The sequence below is a fragment of the Schistocerca gregaria genome, chromosome X, assembly GCF_023897955.1.
Source record: "Schistocerca gregaria isolate iqSchGreg1 chromosome X, iqSchGreg1.2, whole genome shotgun sequence".
Classification (NCBI taxonomy): domain Eukaryota; kingdom Metazoa; phylum Arthropoda; class Insecta; order Orthoptera; family Acrididae; genus Schistocerca; species Schistocerca gregaria.
Genome location: NC_064931.1, coordinates 233,023,508 through 233,043,397, shown reverse-complemented (window position 1 = coordinate 233,043,397; position 19,890 = coordinate 233,023,508).

The following is a 19,890-nucleotide window of genomic DNA, read 5'->3' as shown; positions in this document are numbered from 1 at the left end:
GCATCCATCCATGTCCACTGTGCATTCCGACGGACTTGGACAATTCCAACAGGACAATGCGACACCCCACACATCCAGAATTGCTGCAGAGTGGCGGCTCCAGGAACACTCTTCTGAATTTAAACGCTTCCACTGGCCACCAAACTTCCCAGACATGAATATTATTGAGCATATCTGGGATGCCTTGCAACGTGCTGTTCAGAAGGGATTTCCACCCCCTCGTACTCTTACGGATTTATGGACAGCCCTGCAGTATTCATGGTGTCGATTCCCTCCAACACTTCTTCAGACATTAATCGAGTCCATTACGACAAGTTGGAAAAGAGAGAGTGGGAGGGAGAGACAGGGTAAAATATATATGCGTATCATAAACCCTTTCTCTCAAAAATAATTCTCTCCTTCATACCTCCTCTGTCTCACCAGAGATGACGTGTCACTGCTCTCATTTGCACTAAGACAGCGGTACAACGAGGTGCCTATTTACTTCCACCAGTCTGAGTGGAATAGGTAAGTTCTAATAAATGTTCACCAATCTGCAATCTTCTACAGTTGTTGTCCCCTGCGCAGAAAACAGCACGTAAGTCGTGAATTCGTTATCTTGAGGCTGTAAAAAACTGTTAACGAGAACTGTTATTTTACAAATAATTAAATTTTTAATCAGTTTGTTTATACGGGATGCCACTCGTTTTTTTTTAGCAGAACATGAGAAACTGCACAAATACATTCCACTTTAGCGACACAAATAATCTCTATTCTTACACAGAATAATGAACTGTGTACTTCCGTAATTACTGTCACACTGTTTTCAACTATATGTTCCAAATACTCATACATTGCTGATACCGACCACGGCGGACAACATGTCTGTCCTCCGACACTGCCGAACCAGCTCATAACAAACCACAGATGGCTAATAAAGTCTTAACTAACACCGACCACGGCAGCCAACATGTCTGTTCTCTAACACTGCCGTACCAGCTCCAATCTTACAGACAAACCACTTCGTCCGCCTTTTCGGTTAGTAGTTGTTTATTAATACTTGTGAAATAATGGAATGATAGAACGCTATTGAGAGATGCTTTAAATATGAAATGTATGTAAATACGCTGTTTAGTTTGTCTAATATTAAAAACAGAAGTTTATCATTTTGGCTCCCAACTACCGAACGCAGCAGCCAATCACGGAGAAGGACCATAATTTAGGCGGTCTTTTTCACTATAGCCAAACCGAGCAAACCATATGTCATCGGTACATTACACCACATTACGTCATCTTTCCACTTCTGCCTCTTAAACAGCTCTAATTAAGAGCTTCTCGTACCTGAATATGATGGGTGCAACGCCAGAAATACTACACACATGCTACGTCGTGTTGCTGCACTGCTGCGTGCTCGCGGAGGCCCCACACGATATTACGCGGGTGTACCAGTTTCTTTGGCACTTCAGTGTAAAATAGAAGTGTGGATTCGTCATTATGAGAATTTCAGAAAGCGCTACAGCTGTGAACACAGATCTGATGTGCACCTGAGTCTGTAAATGTGAGACGTCTCTGTGCAGTCGTTTCATGAGACGCTTGTCGAATTCGGTACAACTAAGTCGCTTTACTACTTGTTTTAGTTCAATTCATGAACTCTTCCAGAAAATCTGAGCACTCAAATAAGGCCTATTGAATATTATATGTGTGTTTTAATGTGGGGTTTCGGTTGTGTTTTGTGGGAAACGCTTAGCTGGTCATCGTCTGCTGGGAGCAGACGATGTTGCTTCTCGTTCGAAGGAGAGCATAGGATGACCAACTTAGGTTTCCAATACCTGAACAGAGAGGTTTGCCCATCTTAGTCGAAGGCTGTTTTTGTGTGTGAGGTTGATGACGGAGGGCTACCCCTCTGGTAGCTTCCGCTGCACGGGGAGCTAGGTAATCTCGAAAGAGAAAGCGGATCGTAGCTCTTAAGGGGAGTTTCAGGTGATAGCAAGCAGGTTGAGTTAGGACTTCGTTATGTTTAACTATTGAAATGCTTAAGAACTTCAGCTTAACTGAAGCGTGTGAAGCGAGTTATTTCTCCGAATGTGTCATAATTATATTGTTTTAAATTGGCGATTTTTGGGTGTTTGAGTTAGAAGTGTGGAAGCTACTTTGTTCATTTTGATCAACGATGAAGCAAAATTTCAAATGATAAATCTGATTAGGAAAAGCTGGTTAGGATCACTTCAACCGTACGAGAGTGTAATACTGTGTCGAGCCGAGTATGATTTTCAATGATTTTAATCTTATATTTTGTGTAAGTTGCTTTTGTCTTTGTGTGTCGATTTTGTGCCACGTGTTTGGTAATCAATGACCCTTCTGGTCCACCACGGCACCGCAATAGGCTTCATTTTAACAGTTTGCTTGTTTAATGAGCTATAATTTCTGCAAGAATATCTGTTCTTTCGTGCGATTTCTACAAAGCAGCACAACAGTTTGATTCGGAATGCACCACGCGCTCTAGTTCGGCCGTTTGCAAGCAGCAGACGCTGTTAGTGTGTTGAATAATTATCGCACAACCTCGTGCATTGGTTAAACCTCTGTCCATAACAGTGCATATGTAGAATCGTAATGTGAATCTCACTGAGATATTTTTATGGTATGAATACAAAGGAGATGATAATATCATTGTCTTCCACCCCCGTTTACTGTGTTTCTTCTTGCTGTAGTTAAATTGTGCTCTGTTACATTCTCACGTAATTTTTACTTAAATATTTGTAGTCAGGCACCAGTTATGTGTAGTTAGGACGTGCAACCAAATACTTAGATACAATAAATAATCTACGTGAAAGATAAATTCTGTGGTGTTGATCTTACCCACTTACTCGGATTTCCAATCCTGAATTAATCAAGTTGCTTCATGCACGACATGGAGTGCTATTTATCTGGCTACTTAAAGAAATTTTGCATACTTGTAATTAAATTATTAAAGTAATTAAACCAATAATTTGCCAGCTCCGTTTTTTCTAAACGTTTAGAAAGGGCTTGGGCTGGTGGCGACCCTGAATTTCTGAATTTTTATTATTATTTGTGTGAGAGAAGCAGCTAGAAATGCGAGATAACGTATATGGCTCGATGCAAAACGTCGTAAAGATAGTAATACGTTACAAATGAGAGAAATGATATTTGTTTCAGTTGCTTCCATCTATGTTCCGAAAGTGAGGGTTCTTGTCATTTATTTATTGGAGAAGTAGCTTTCCCTTTCTGTCTTGCCTTACTCAGCCGAAAAATGCACTATACGTCTGTACACAGTTCTCGTTGATTTCGTCAGGTGGAACGTCAGCATCCATGGAGTGTAAAAGTCTGGTGTGAAATAGTGAACCAAGTCATGGGCCCGGCTTTTATAGACGGAACACTGAACGCACAAAAGTATCGCAGCCTACAAACAGACCATCTTACAGGAATGCTAGAAGACGTTCCTCTGCAGACTAGGAGGAACCTGTGGCACCAACACGATGGCTGTTCAGCCCTTAGTGCACCAAGTATTATAGCATGTCTTCACGAATTGTTTCCATATCATTGCATTTGACACTGAGGACCTGTACATTGGTCGGCCTGTTCCCGGGTTTTGAAACCTGTAGACTTTTTTCTGTGGGGAAAGTTGAAAGACACTGTCTACAAGAACATACCAACAAATCCTGATTGTATGCAACGACGTATTACTACAGCTTGCTAGGATATCTTTGCTGAAATGGTTCAAATGGCTCTGAGCACTATGGGACTTAACATCTTAGGTCATCAGTCCCCTAGAACTTAGAACTACTTAAACCCAACTAACCTAAGGACATCACACAACACCCAGCCATCACGAGGCAGAGAAAATCCCTGACCCCGGGAACCCGGGCGTGGGAAGCGAGAACGCTACCGCACGACCACGAGATGCGGGCTCTGCTGAAATGCTAGCGCGTGTGCAGAAGTCATTCCTTACAAGACTGGAAGTGAGTATTGCAGCTGCCGATGTTCATTTTGGATACAACCTGTGATGGTAAATTGTCTCGTTACAGGTCATAATCCACGTATCTAGTTTATGCACTTTTGTTGTTCTTTAGTGTGTAATAGCACAGTCATTGTACAAGCGTCGGCTTGGGAACTTTTCAAGATAAGATAACTCGTAAACGACTCGCACTACAATCCTGCAACAAACACCACTGGCATTCTAATTTACCCTACTTTGAGCATGGTAATGTCAATAGGCATTGTTCCATTTAGAAAAGTGTATGTTTGCACAAAAATATACTTTCTAACTATTATTACAATGTGTTGATTGGCTAACAGTACGAGCCCCTGACTACGAATCCATTCTGTAAAAACTGCACATCAATAACACTTTTCATTTCCACAATTTTTGCAGTGCAAGTTTTACGTGATTCACGCTGTGCACTTTTCTTACCGCATCACGTACCTGCAAACCACCAGGTGGCATTCAGTCTCACGGTAGGCAATGGTCACAATGTTTTCGCTCATCAGTGTATATCAGAAACAATATCATATCGTTCTGAAACTGCACATCAAATTTCACATTTAGACATACACGAGCAAAACACCGTCAACGATCCAAAAATCATTTCAAACTGAACATGCTTCAAGATTTCCTCATAACTGCTATGGAGAATGGTTTTCATTTTAAGTATACTTGGTAGCTTTCTCATTACCTTCCTACCACAAAACTGTGCTTGTACAGAGCCCAAGATGAAATAATCAAATTTAATACAAGTCTAACAAAAATGAAAGCACGAACACTCAACATACATTCCTCAAACATGCTGACATGGGCGTGGAAACTCTCCATTTCTTTGTTATTACATCTTTTTAACAACTCTTCAAAGAATATTAATTACAGGAAATAGACAGTATGGTTCAAATCAAATGGCTCTGAGCACTATGGGACTTAACATCTGAGGTCATCAGTCCCCTAGAACTTAGAAGTACTTAAACCTAACTAACCTAAGGACATCACACACAGCTATGCCCGAGGCAGGATTCGAACCTGCGACCGTAGCAGTTGCACGGTTCCGGACTGCGCGCCTAGAACCGCTAGACCACCGCGGCCGGCGAAATACACAGTAGCAGAACTTACATACCTACACACTAAAATCTTCCTATGTTTAGATGAAATGATATTAATACGAGTCCTAATTAATCATGTAGAATCCCAAACCCACAACTCCTGGGGATATACATATCTTGCTCTTGTTGTTTGGCCAGCAAAAACTTCGAGTAATGTTGTTTACGATAGTTCAGTTTAAAAAAATAAGACAAGTGAAATACACTGAAATATCTTACTGCAGTCAGTGTTGCCACCCTCGTACTAGGCAACAACAATGCAGCTTCATCTTGCAAAATCAGCATATCTGTAGCTGTGTAAGCATCTACTCCCTACGCGTTTGGAAAGGACATCAAAATGAAACTGGCTGCGCCTTTCTTTGATTAATTCCTCACTCGTATATTCGAACGAATCGTCTGTTTCGGGTACTGTTCTCTGAGCGGATGTGATCTGAATGCAATTTCCTAAATCTTCATCCGCTTTCAAATGTTTTCAGTTATCACTAATAGGATTGGAAAGATCCTCCACCCGAGTGCCGAAAGCGACGTTGCATTTCTGGAGGATACTGTGCTGAAGCAAGCACAGAAGACCCGGAGGTAGCAACTTTGTTGTTGGTGGCGGAAGTTAATCCCTCAGCACAGGAAATTGCGGGCGGGAAGCCGGCTGCGCTTAAGCCGGGACAAAGGCCCGCTGAAGCTGGATTCTTAATAAAACGCATCAGCGCCAATAAAACCTTTAACGCGTCACGTCGTGACAACTGTCACTCACATAAGCACGCAATTTCATTCACTCAAAATACAGGGGCCAGTTCACCGATTTGAACTTGCATCTCACACACGCTGATTTTGATTACTTCCTGCAAGCATCTGTATTCTGTTTTGAGCATATGGGTCAAATGGCTCTTAGCACTACGGGACTCAACTGCTGTGGTCATTATTCCCCTAGAACTTAGAACTACTTAAACCTAACTAACCTAAGGACATCACACATATCCATGCCCGAGGCAGGATTCGAACCTGCGACCGTAGCAGTCGCACGGTTCCGGACTGCGCGCCTAGAACCGCGAGACCACCGAGGCCGGCTTTTGAGCATATGTTTCGACTACAAGTATGCTATCGCATTTTTTTTCTCTTTTAGTTGTAGACTTCTTAATAGATAAATTCTTCGCACCGGATTCAGTTCACTTAAACTTAACATGCAGGAAACTGAGAATTCTGCATCAGGTACAATCTATTTCTAAGACGTCTTCATTCCATTATTGTCAGATTTCCGTCTCGGGTACATGTCCTGCTTGTACAGTGGTTGTTGCACTGATGAACAAGCGTGTGAGAGATGGCTGCCAACCCTTCTGATTGTTTTCATTACAATGTATATCGTCCCACATACGGATGGATTGTTGCGAATGAAGCATTAACTCAAATTTGAAGACATACATTAATTAAACCGATCGTAGCTTTGTGCTTGTGAGTATAGCTGTGCAACGTTAGACTAGAGCGATTTAAGTTAACCACCGGAATTCCATTTAACACTGGAAAAAATACACTTTTTACTTGCTTAGTACACAAAATGAAATAATCAACTTTAACACAAGTCTAACAAAAATTAACGCACGAACACTCAGGATTCATTCCTCAAACATGTTGACATGGTCGTGTAAACGCTTCATTTCTATGTTGTAACACTTTTTAACAACTCTTTGAGGAATATTAACTACGGGAAACAAACAGTAACAGAACGGTCATACCTATATACTAAGATCTTGCTATGTTTAGATGACATGGAATTAATACGTGTCCTAATTAATCATGTAGAATCCCAAATCCACAGCTCCTGTGGGTATACTTATCTTGTGGTCGTTGGTTGTCCAGGCAAGAACTTTGAGTAACATTGTTTATTCTAGTTTAGCGGAAAACAATAAGACAAGTGAAATGCACTGAAATATCCTACTACAATCAGTGTTGCCACCTTCGGCAACATCAGTGCAGCTTCAGCTTGAAAAATATGCACAGCTGTAGCTGTGAAAGCGTATACTCACTACATCCGTAGATATCGTGCCAAGTATGTCACCACAGCTGCCCGCCTCCAGCTGAGGCTGTTTCTCTTATTCTGGTGACTTTTGGCGTCATTTCCTGCATCTGAGTTACGAGGTGCCTTATGAATATATTGGTAATTCATTGCATCTAAATGCAGTTCGGAGTCCCTCACAAATTGCCGATTCTGTTGGCACGCAAACTGTGTTTATATTGATTGAACCGAGTTGGGAGGGGGATGGAACCGCTAAAACGTACGAAAACTAAAATCACTAGATACATCCAATAATAACACCAAACAGAATATTAATGTGATATACTTCCTTTTGCTCAGAAGATTGCGAAACTGAAACGGGATTTAAGTCCAGGCAAAATATTATGATGTTTATCAATATTTTAATCACTTACTAATAATTAAGCCAACAGCTTTGCCGCAGTGGTAACAGCAGTTCCCATCAGATCACCGGAGTTAAGCACTATCGGACTGGGCTAACACATGGATGGGTGACCATCTGTTGACAAGCGGCGTGCACTCAGCTCTTGTGAGGCAACCTGAGGAGCTACTTGATTAAGAAGTAGCGGCTCCGGTCTTGTAAACTGACACACGGCCGGGAGAGCGGTGTGCTGACCAAATGCCCCTCCATATCCGCATCCAGTGACACCTGTGGGCTGAGGATGACACGGCGGCCGGTCGGTACCGTTGGGACTTCCGAAGCTTGTTCGCACGGAGTTAGTTACTTAGTTAATAATAAGTGAAACACCGTCTTTTAGGTAAAAATAGTTATCAGAATCAAATTGTTGTTTTGAAGTCCTGCTTTGATTGAAATACGTACATCAGTTGCTTTAAAAGACTTTTCTCAAAAAGGGCCAAAATTAAGATGAGCAGTGTCCTTACATCTATGCAGGTTTCTTTATGGAAGGTATCTTCCTCGCTCCTCGACTGAAATACATCAATCGCTTTAAAAGACTTTTCTAAAGAAGTGCCACCAAAATAAAGATATAAAGATGAGTAGTGTCCTTATATCAAACTTTGCAGGATTATTTTATGGAAGGTACACCTCCCTCCCCCCCCCCCCCCCCCCCCCACCGCACACCCACACAAAACCTACTATGCCACTTCGTATAAGAGGTGATTCTGACTTCCGGTACAAGTTAGTAAGGCTTTGTATGATTTCTAAAAGAGAAACTAAACCACACTAAGGAAACTGATAAAGAAAATACAGGTAACAATAAATTTGAAAACGGATATATAATTTCACGTTACTTAAGTAGTGGCCGAAAGACTGTTATGTTACATCAGAGCCAACTTTTTTTACCTAGGTTTTAGGCTACACTTCGCAAAGGATTTTCCATCTGAAGCAATCGGCATGAAACAGATCAATTGGTCACTATCTCTCTCATTTTATGAAAAGAGCTTAGAGGTCAATATAATTGTATCACAGTACCACATGAAACACTTCTTACTTGAAATGTTCAAAATGCCATTCGCTAGCAGTGAGAAACGCAAAAACCCACCGTCGCACTGAATCCAGAATGCTGAGATGGATCCATACAGTACTGCATAATGTTTCGCAGCCTTCTGCAAAAGGGATGCGAAGATTCTGTGCATATTGTACCGCATTTCGATTCGCAAGAGTTTTAGAATTCCCACACAAACAGAAGTCTAGAGGGTTCATGACTGGAGAACGTAGAGCCAGCGAGTTGGTTCACACTTCTACATCTATATCTCCGTCTACTTCAGTACTTTGCAAAACCACAGTGAAGTGCGCGGGAGAGGATACCTCCCATTAATCAGTTATTAGAGCTTCTTCTCATTCCATTCACGTATAGAGTAAAGGGCGAATGATTGCCTGAACGGCATTCCGTCTAACCTGGTCCTCGTGATACTTGCGTAGCCGATACGTGGAGAAGTGTAATAAATTCCTAGATTCGTCACTGAAAGCTGGTTCCTAAAACTTTGTACGTAGGCTTTCACAAGGCAATTTGCATTCATCCTGAAGCGTCTGCCAGTTCTGATTCTTCAGCATCTCTGCGATACTCTCCCATGGGTGACGGGACTGCTACGGTCGCAGGTTCGAATCCTGCCTCGGGCATGGATATGTGTGATGTCCTTAGGTTAGTTAGGTTTAAGAAGTTCTAAGTTCTGGGGGACTGATGACCTAAGATGTTAAGTCCCAAAGTGCTCAGAGCCATTTTAGCCCCATGGGTGAAACTAACCTGTGACCATTCACCTCATCTTCGTACACGTTCAATATCCCCTGTTAGTCCAATCTGGTATTGGTCCCACACACTTGAGCAATATTCTAGGATGGATCACACGCGTGTGTGCTAAGCAATCTCCTTTCTAGGCTAACTGCATGTCTCTGATATTCTTACAGTGAACTGAAGTCTGCCACCTGCTTTACCTAAAACTGAGTCTTTGTGATCGTTTCATTTCATATCCTTACATACTGTTACAGCTAGTCATTTGTATGAGCTGACCAATTCCAATTGTGACTCACTAATTTTGTCATCATAGGTTGCTGTGAGCTTGCCTTTTCTGAAGTGAACAGTTTTACGTTTCTGAACCTTTAAAGTAAGTTGTCAGGGTTTGCAGCACCTTGAGATATAATCAAGATCCATCTGAATATTTGTGCCGCTTTTCTAGACAGTTTTTCATTACAGATAACCACATCATGTGGGAAATCTCCGAGGCTGTTATTAATATTGCGTGAAAGGTCATTAATATTCCTGTAAGTATGTTACGGAATCTGTTATTTAGAAGCAGATAGGTATTAACACTTAAATGGGGAGGAAGCATATGTTTCGTTGCACTGATAAGTCACATGTTCCTGCAGATCAGGTAGAGTATTCTGTAAGAAAGCTCTGTTGAGTTCGGCTGCTGAGCCTGGATGGAAGGCCCTAATAAAGATTCACCAACAGTGCCGACACCAACATTGACAGAAAATCTTTGAGTGTTTCAATATTTGAGTGAGGACTCCAGTCCACCCGTCTCTGCTGATTATCAAAATTTACAGTATCATCACCTTGAAACGAAGCTTCACCTGTGAGCAACACAACTGGACCAAAATATTATTTGCCACATTATTAAATAAACCACTTACAAAAGTGAACCCGTGCAGGATTGTCAGCTGCTGATAGTATTTGCACACGCTATAAATGGTATGAATACAGCAGGATACCATGCACACTCACCATAAAGCCATGTGGTCAATGTTTCTTGTTGCAAATACTTGTCTTAAGCTGACAGTAGGATCATTGTCTAACCCATACAATTAATGGATATCCGTCAGCTCCGCATTTGATTACATTTCCATTTCACTGTTTCGGAAACCAAGACCGTGGTGAATACTAAATACATGTATATGTGCTCACGTATCATTTATATTGCAGATGTTACATATAAGGCAATGAAGTGAGTCGCAAGTCAACGCAAGGAATAGTGTGATTCCCATGTCAACATCATCTTCAGCGAAATGGAACACAAAACACTGGAGTGAACTTAAGAACTACAATTTAAGTAAACTTAATCAATTTTAAACGTTTAATGTAATAAACAGACTCATGCGGTATATTGGTGTATTCTGTATTGGTGTTTAACGTACTGTGAAGAATTTTAGAATTTTTTTTATCACTGAAAAGTATGCGTTTCCGGGCCCACGTCCATACAAAATATTTTCTTTTTCTATGTGACTTGAAAATTTGATCATACCCCTTCATTACGCTCAGTACTATACCGTAGCCTTCCAGAAGTTGAATCCCTCCATATGTTGAATAGTGTTGGGGACTGTGACGATATATTTCGGTTAAGAATAAAAGGCATATTTCCAACGATATAAATCGTAATAGAGCTCTTAGCCAATTTACCAAACATAGGAGCAGAAAAGAAACATGACATTCTCAAGGACCATATTAGCATTCTACCACAGAGAGCTGGGAACGCGTTTAAAATCACATCTCAAGGCTGACGGATTAGGGCTCCACAGATTTTAAGTGCCATTTTTATATTGTGGCTACCATGTAGATTAGACTGTACACACTGTGATGCATTTCACAGTGCTTTTCAGAATATAGATTTAGACAGAAATATACGATGTGAGTTCAAAGAGTAAGGTGAATGTGTATTTTTATGAATAAATATTTGTCTGTTCATCAATATTCATGTTGTCCCTTTCAAAGTAATCCCCCTCAGATACAATCCACCTGTGCCAATACTTCTTCCAGTCATCGAAGCACTTATCATAGGTACTTTTTGGTACAGCCTTGAGTACTTCCAGCGATGCAGTTTCTATTTCCTCAGTCGTAGAAAATCTTCGTCCTTTCGTATGTCTCTTCAGTTTGGGAACAGCAAAGAGTCGCAGCGAGGCAGATCAGTGAATACGGTGACTGAGGCATGATTTCGTCCTCTTGGCCAAAAAATCTCTCACATGCAACGACGAATGAACAGGTGCATTGTCGTGAAGCAAAACTCGTGAATTGTTTTTCCACAATTCCGGACGTTTTTTGCTTATTGTTTGTCGCAAACGGCGCATAATGTCAAGGTAATACTCCTTATTGACCATACAACCTTGAGGTAAAAATTCATGATGCACTATGCCACGGTAATTGAAAAATACAGTGAGCGAAACTTTGACATTTGATTGAACTTGGCGTGCTTTTTTCGGTCTTGGCTCTGCGGGATGCTTCCATTGGGACGTCTGGGCTCTGGTTTCGACGTCATAACCGTAAACCTATGTTTCGCCACCAGTTATGACCCTTTTGAGCAAATCAGGATCATCATTGACGTCAATCAAGAGCACCTGAGCGATGTTCATGCAACAGCTCTTCTGATCAAAATTGAGAAATTTTCGGACAAACTTCGCTGACACATTTCTCATGCCCAAAACATCCGAAAAAAATGCATGACCCAATCCGATCGATGTGCCAACATTCTCAGCAACTTCTCTTACGGTAATTCGACGACTTTCCAAAACAATTTTCTTCACAGCTTCCGACGTTATCACCTGTCGTTGATGTCCTTGACCGTTCAGTGCGTGGTTCGTCACTGGCATCTTTTCGGTCATCTTGGAAGATCTTGTACCAATAGTAAACATTTTTTTTTTACTTAGAGCAGTATCACCGGATGCCACTGTCAACATTTCAAGTGTTTTAGAGCACTTGATTCCATTTTTCACAGAAAACTCTTTACACCATTTTTTATAATAATCGAAACTTGCCGAGCGCACTAAAACAAGTCTAACCTTTCTATCTGTCAGTAAAAACGGATGTGGACATATGTTCTGGACATGTGTACCAACATAACAAAAAAAGATCGATAGCCGACTGTACATTTCCCGCGCAGTTTGAAAAGTCACCTTACTTTTTGAACAGCCCTTGTAGATGTACAAGGGGTGAAGCAATTCGTTGGCCTTTACGCTCTCCGGACTAGACGTTTGTTTTTGGGGTAACTACAAAACTCTTATGTATCGATATGCGGTGCAAGATAGTCTTCATACACCCTTTGCTGAATGATGCGAAACGCTATGCAATACTCTAAGGATACATCTGAGCATTGGGGTTCAGTGCGATGACGGTTCTCTGTATATCCTAAAGCTAAATAAGTAAATAAGTGGAATACTGTTTCTTTCAGTCTTTTCCGTCTGAATTCGGGAAGTCAGAATTTCCCTTCTTTTTTTTTTAGTTGAAGGTCTTTTCCTTTTTGTCTTCCCTTAGTCAAACTACTGTGTTTTGCCGGTTCTACCTGTGGATTCGCGAACGCTGTCAGGTTTGTTGGTAAATCTTGGAAGGGCAACCTGTGCGTATGTATCGTTATCTGGCTGGAATGTTACCAGTCAGGCCACACTTGGGCAGCTCCTCACACATTAAACTGGAAAATATCCTGTGTCGATCGTAGCCTGAAAGTTCTAAGATTCCTTCCATATTCGAGACTCTTAGCTATCACTCCACTTTATTCTTCAAAAGTTAGCTCAGACACTTGGAAACTGATACACAGGGTGATTCCTGTAGTATCGGTCAAAACTAGAAAAAAAGTCCTACTATGACGTGTCCGGAAACCAATACCTGCTGGGATGCGGGTCAGTTATGTACAACGTAGATACACATATTTTGAAAGAAAAACAAAGTAGAAGCTTGACTTTCTCTGTAAGTTCTTTACGCTGTTTTGTTTAGAGCTAGCTTTTAAGAACATGTTGCTGTCATAAACCATGGTTCAAATTTTTTTTAATAATGATAATCATAAATTTCAGTAATTAACTCACAGTTCTTCTTTAAAAACGTCTTTAATTTTCTAATTTAAGTCATAAGAATAATCTGTTCCTTAGTTAAGTGTGATTTAAGAAAATATGTAGAATTTGAGCCCTCTGTTTTCAATTGCTTTTGACCAATGTGTACCAGAACATAAAAAACGGAACTTCCCGAAAATTCGGGTTAAAGCTTGTTTGTCTATCTACCCTGCGTAACACTAATGCATCCCAGGTCCATATTCATATGGTTTCTGGTGTTGTTCTCCCTCCCTTTTCATTTTCAGGCGTATTCTTATTCTTGCATCTTTGATGGCTACCAACACTAATTTCTCTGCTTCGACGGGTCTCCTGAGGTCAATGGCAGTTAAAGTTCTTTATGTATGTAGTTCACCAGGCACGCCCGTCAAAGTAAGTAAGTAGTCCTACCACAATAGTTTGTGGTATCCGTTCTCATATACTGTTGTTAAAACTCTCATTTGGGTTTTGAGTGTTACCATGTAATTACTTCTCTAATAGTCTTGTGTTGCTAAGGCATTAGGGACTAACAAGTTATATAAAACAAACAAGTGAGAACAAACTTCTGTGTTTAACAGAGCTGCCTGCCTAACATAGGAGCATCGTAATGTGTACAGACGCTTTCAAATTCCTCAAATTTTGGGACTTTCTTCGGTACAATTTCCTCGAAGTACACTTTGCCTCGTTCACAAAATTACAGAAACTTTTTAAGACAAAGATTAAAAAATACATTTTGTTACACTTATTCCTGTACAAGTCCCCGTAACCTGGTTGGAAAATTGTATAGCCTTATGAATCTGTCACCAATAATTCCTGTCAATTCTTTGATACTGGAGCATCTCTGATGTCTCACCTCGATGACTGCTCAAGGATTTTCAGATTATAACCATTCAGTAATGTGCAATGCACTGCAACGGTAGGACCGCCTACACCACCGAATACAACACATTACTCGTCACAAGTAAAACGGCCCGTATCTGAACCTTTGACTAATACTATCTCATACAGAAACAAGTGACACTTTTTTAAACACCTCGTACGTAAAAGTGGATTCGAACCTGGCGCCAAGTCTCTCTCGCGGCCGCCGGTCGCAGTGGGCTCTTGTCACGGGATACACATTGCGTAACGCATTGGTCCCAAGATTTTAACAAAGCAGTGTTAAAATAATCAGTGCTCCAAAACTAATGACTAATACTCTGCACCTTTTTCCATTCAGAAAGATTCCGAGATACGACAGTTTATCTGGAAAACGAACACCACTTACAGCGAACGCGCCGACTCCAACTGGTTCCTACCAATTTCCGCAGATAATCTCCACAAAGACAAAACAGAATAACAGTTAAAAGGCAATAGATTTTCTCTGCAAACACGGCTGCAACAAGAGCTGCAAAACAAAATGACGAATATTATGCTGGATTGATCAGATAGCAGTAACATCGATATCTTTTAGGTTTAATCATATTAAGAATGTGATGTTTAGTGGGCTTGTGAGGAAATACATATTAACAGTCAGGTCTCTAATGTTCTTTTGTCTAACATTCGTTTAGAGAAAAGTGTACCATCAAATTAGTTTCGTTTTCAACTGTGAGCTAAATAGAGCTGTGGGCGAAATAGTCATTAGCAGCAACCGACTGGTAACTTGTGAAGGCACATCTAAAACCCTCTTCGGTGCTCCAGATGGGACTCGAATCTGAAATCTCCGCCTCGCTAGAGCATGATGTCTGCCCATATTCTGGATCTTCTGCTCAATGTTTCCTAGAACTGGTCGCCGCAGCTTGACACGGAAAAAACTGCATTATCGCTTCTGTTTATTCGCATTCCAGCCGAATTTTTGCAGTCGAAGCAATAATCATATCTCTACAGTTCCTGTGAACTTTCCTCTGGTAAAGGGGCAAACTGCATGCGACAAACAGTCGCGTCAGTTTAAAAAGGAAGGAAATGAGCGCGACCCTATTGTGCAGCCGAGGCTCATCTCCACGCCGGCAATGTGCCATAAAGTGCGGCGAAGATAAGCCCGCTAGCAGCCATGTCTGCGCCATTGTAAGCTCTGTCGTAAACACTCCATTCTCCTAACCTGCAGTAATCTGACGTACTTCACGACAAAAACAAATGGACTGCTGTAAATACACAAGTTGACAATTTAAAGCATTACGTTCCCGTACAGGACATCACGGATAGCTCAAAGTGACACCAAAGTTGTGACTTCGACTACAATATGTAAACGTATCAAAGCACTATAATCCAAACACTCAAACACACACACTTTCTCACAACACGTGCGTAAAACAGATCGTGGCAAGCTATCGTTGCCCATAGGTGAAACAGGTGTTTATCATGACTGCCTATTTTCATATAAAAGGTGTCAATCGTATAGACTAGGATACAGAAGACTAAAATATTCGACTAATAGCAATGAACTGTAACGTAAGAGTATCACATTACTGAAACTGGAGGCTTTTTGCGGTGTGGATGAGAATTCTGGACATTCGGAAAATAGTCAGTGTGGACGACCGCTAAACTAAAACAAGAGGCTGCCAACCCGAGGCGCTACAGATCCATATTCGATTCCAAGGCCTTCATTTCCGGTTGACACTTGTGGACAGATTATCTAAATACCTTCCGCAACCATTATATTACGTATTTCCCCCTACTGAAGTATTTACAGGTAACACCCTTCATCTAACTGAACTAACTTACAATTTATAATTTCCTCAAGTTTCTTTGTAACTTATTATTATTACTTCCGTTTCTTTAATTTGCAAAACAATAATTGCTGAAAACAATACATTTATGTAATATAATAATTTGTTTTAATATAAGGTAAAAACTGAAAATACGAGTATATGGCCTGTTTAAAGTACAAGCTAAGAGGTCTATAACTATGTAATAAAAGGAATGGAAAAATGTATTTCTACACTTTTCAGAGGAAGGCTTGGCAAAACTACAAATCGGGTTAGACTGCCTGAGGCCACCCGTGCGGTCTATATTCCCAGCCCGGCGTGCGAGTCCAGTGTGTCACATCTCATTCAGCCTCTTGCATATTCAAAAATGTTCAAATGTGTGTGAAATCTTATGGGACTTAACTGCTATGGTCATCAGTCCCTGAGTCTACACACCACTTAACCTAAATTATCCTAAGGATAAACACAGACACCCATGCCCGAGGGAGGACTCGAACCTCCGGCGGGACCAGTCGCACAGTCCATGACTGCAGCGCCCAAGACCGCTCGGCTAATCCCGCGCGGCTCTTGCTAATTCCTGAAAAAACTTTGCACTTCTTTTGGTTATGTAGCCTTGTTTTGATTACGTACTTGTAATTACTTACTTACTTTCTGTGTCCTGGAGACAACATCTAACCTCTCTCCTTCTTTAATGGCCTCGCCATTGCATAAAAACAGATCTTTTGCTGCCCAACCTCCATCCTTGGAAACGTGAACAAATGTTGAATCGATCGAGTTCCTCCGAATTTACACTGGTCACAGTCAGAGCAGCCCTACTTAACCATGTTTATTTTGCATTTTGCGACTCCTGTTCTTCATTTATTCAGCGTTCTTCATGTGCTATACTGTAATTGCTGTCCTTGTGTGATTTCCTCTTTGATGTTCAGGTTTGAAATTTTATTCGTTAGACTCTCTGTTTTGTTGAAAGGTGTAGGCATTAGGCATCCGATGTCAATCCTGACATCTCATATGAAGCGACGTCCCTTTGTTTCAGGTGGCAAAGCGCCTCACATACTGGCACCGCATGTTCTCCAGCCGCAAAAGAGCCCCACTGCTGATGATGGAAGAACTTCAGGCTGTGCTCCCTGCGTTGAACCAGTCAGTTAACGTATAATATTGTCCCTTCTGCATATTTTTCCTTTCAGAGTAGTGCAGTGTTTTGTAAATGATAGTGTACGGTCTCGACTGACTCCCAAGTATTTTAGTCTGGTGTAGTGTCGAAGTCCAACCCCTCACTATTCTATTTCTAACACTCTGGGGCTTCTCTATTACACAGTTGAAATGCGCATAACTGAGTTTTTTCTGGATTAGGTCGCTGCTGATTTTCATCATAGAAGTTCCCCAAGATATCGAAAGCCTCTGTCAGTTTTCCTTCAACCTCTGCAATTGTTCTTACTTGGGCACTAATGGTAGTGTCGTCTGCATGTGTGAATCTCTTTATTTCAGGCTGGTGTGACCGGTCACTTGTGTATATACTGTACAGAATAGGGGATCGCGGACCGAATGCTCTCTTGTGGTAATCCATTATTTTCTTGGATTCTGCAGCATGTCTCTTAACATGTAAGTCAGTCGAATAACATTTGCTGTTTCATAGACTTTCGTGAAGAGTTGTTGGTGGTTCATCGCATCATATGCAGCAGAAAGATAAAGGCAGCAGCAGTTATTAATTCTCTTTCAAAACCGTCTTCAATGTGTTGAGTCAGATTTAGTACTTGACTAAAAAATGCTTTCCCTGTTCTGAATCCAGCTTGTTCGGGAGAAGGTTTGTGCCGATTTTGGGTGCTATTCTCGACACAATCATTCTTTCAAATAACTTGTATAGATGTCAGGTTAAGGAAACACGCCAAAAATTATTTGACTCAGTCGGCTCTTTATCAGGCTTTGGTAACGCTACTATCTGTCCTTTCCTCCATAGTTTAGGAATCTGAATTGTTTCCAAACATGTGTTCACCATCCTCACAAGCAAGTCATTAATTTTTGGACCAAACCGATTTAGTTCTTTAGTTCGTACGTTATCAGGGCCTGCTGCTTCATTTTCTTTCAGTTCTCGCTCTGCTATTTCCAGTTCTTTAGGTGAGAATGGAGTTTCTAGAGATTCACTGTGTCCTATGTTTTGGTTAAGATTCAGCCTAGTCAGTTTCTATCTCGTCTTACCATTCCATAGCACGTGGTGAGCAATCTGGTTTGGAGTGACATTTGTACCCAGCGGCGGGCTCGTAGGATCATAGCTAAAAATTTTTTTATGAGTTTCAGCGCTCCTAGACTGTTGTGTTTCATGTCCACATGGGAAAGTAATTTAGCCATCTCTCCATTCTTTTTTCAGTTATATTTCGGGTTACTTCTTCTCCCTCTTCAGTTGTATCTACCCGGCGAGGTGGCACAGTGGTTAGCACACTGGACTCAGATTCGGAAGGACGACGGTTCAAACCCGCGTCTGGCCATCCAGATTTAGGTTTTCCGTGATTTCTCTAAATAACTCCAGGAAAATGCCAATTCCCTTCCCTATCCTCGACACAATACGAACGTGTGCTCTATCTCTAATGACCTCGATGTCGATGGGATGAGCAGCAAGGCAGGGGGAGCACAAGGGTGTTTTGTTAGTGCAGGTTGCCTCGATCAGGGGCAAACCTATTCTCTTTTGATTGACAGGTCTTTAATCTATTGTTCTGCTAACAGGATTCTGACTCCATAGGGATAATCTGTCCTTCTGAGACACCTCCCCTCCTCCTCCCCCCTACCACTCAGGAAATCTCCCCCTCACACTCTAACAGCTTAATTGACTACTTAATTAAATTGCACAATTAATTAACCCCTCCACATCTGCTAAATTCCCCAACGCTGCTCCCCCCTCTCCCCCTACCCTGCCTGGAAATTGGCGGCTCTCTACTGGAGAGGAAGGATATTGTGACATGAAATTCAATTACATTGCAGAGGGTATATTATTTATTTATAGAAAATTCAGTCCGCGGGGGTTGGATCTCTGTTGCTCATCATTCTTTGCTGTTTGGGAAGATGAAGGTCTAGTAAATTACACGAAAAAAAGTAATTAAATCGATCGCTTTTTTTATCCCGCTCGCACAAGGAATACGTTATAAAACAGCCATCACACATAATTACGCTGTTAAAAATCGTTCTATCGCGAAGCACGCACCATCTGCCTTCCTGTCTCTCCACCCACGCAGTCTGCCCGAGTCGCGCACCCCAGGCTGCGCTACACGCTGGTTTCCACGCGGGCACCATGACTGACAGACAGGATGTCATGCTAATCCCCAAACAAAATCACCCCAGAAATTAATGTCGAAACACGAGCTCTTTCTCTGTTTCTCCTCATGCCACTGTCGGGCCTGCACGCGCCGTTGGTCGTGCTCGGACCGACCTGCAGGCATAGCAGCGTTTAGCCTGTAAACCACCTATGAAATACCGACGCACACAAGAAATCCTTCCAAGGTAAAAGGCTGATCGGTAATCGTTACTGAAATACCACTGAATTCGCTAAACAGTTCATTTCCGGTCACGTGGTCGAGATGTAGGGGATCTAAGACGAGTGCGGTAGCTCGCCGCTCACATTCACAGTCAGTCTCTAGAACAAGAAGGACCACGAAGCGTCGCCAGCAGTTGAGACCCTCATCTACCTCTACATCACAGGAGAAGCATAAAAGTAAGTAGTCATAACATGTCGTTGCTACTATTCCCGCATAAAGCAGTTCCCTTTCCTTGTGCAACTTTATGTGATTGTCTGCGGATTCTTATTGTTCCTTCTTCTTTTTCTTGTTTGTTCAGCGACCAGCAGTAGCCACCATTGCCTCATCGGGACTTGAAGC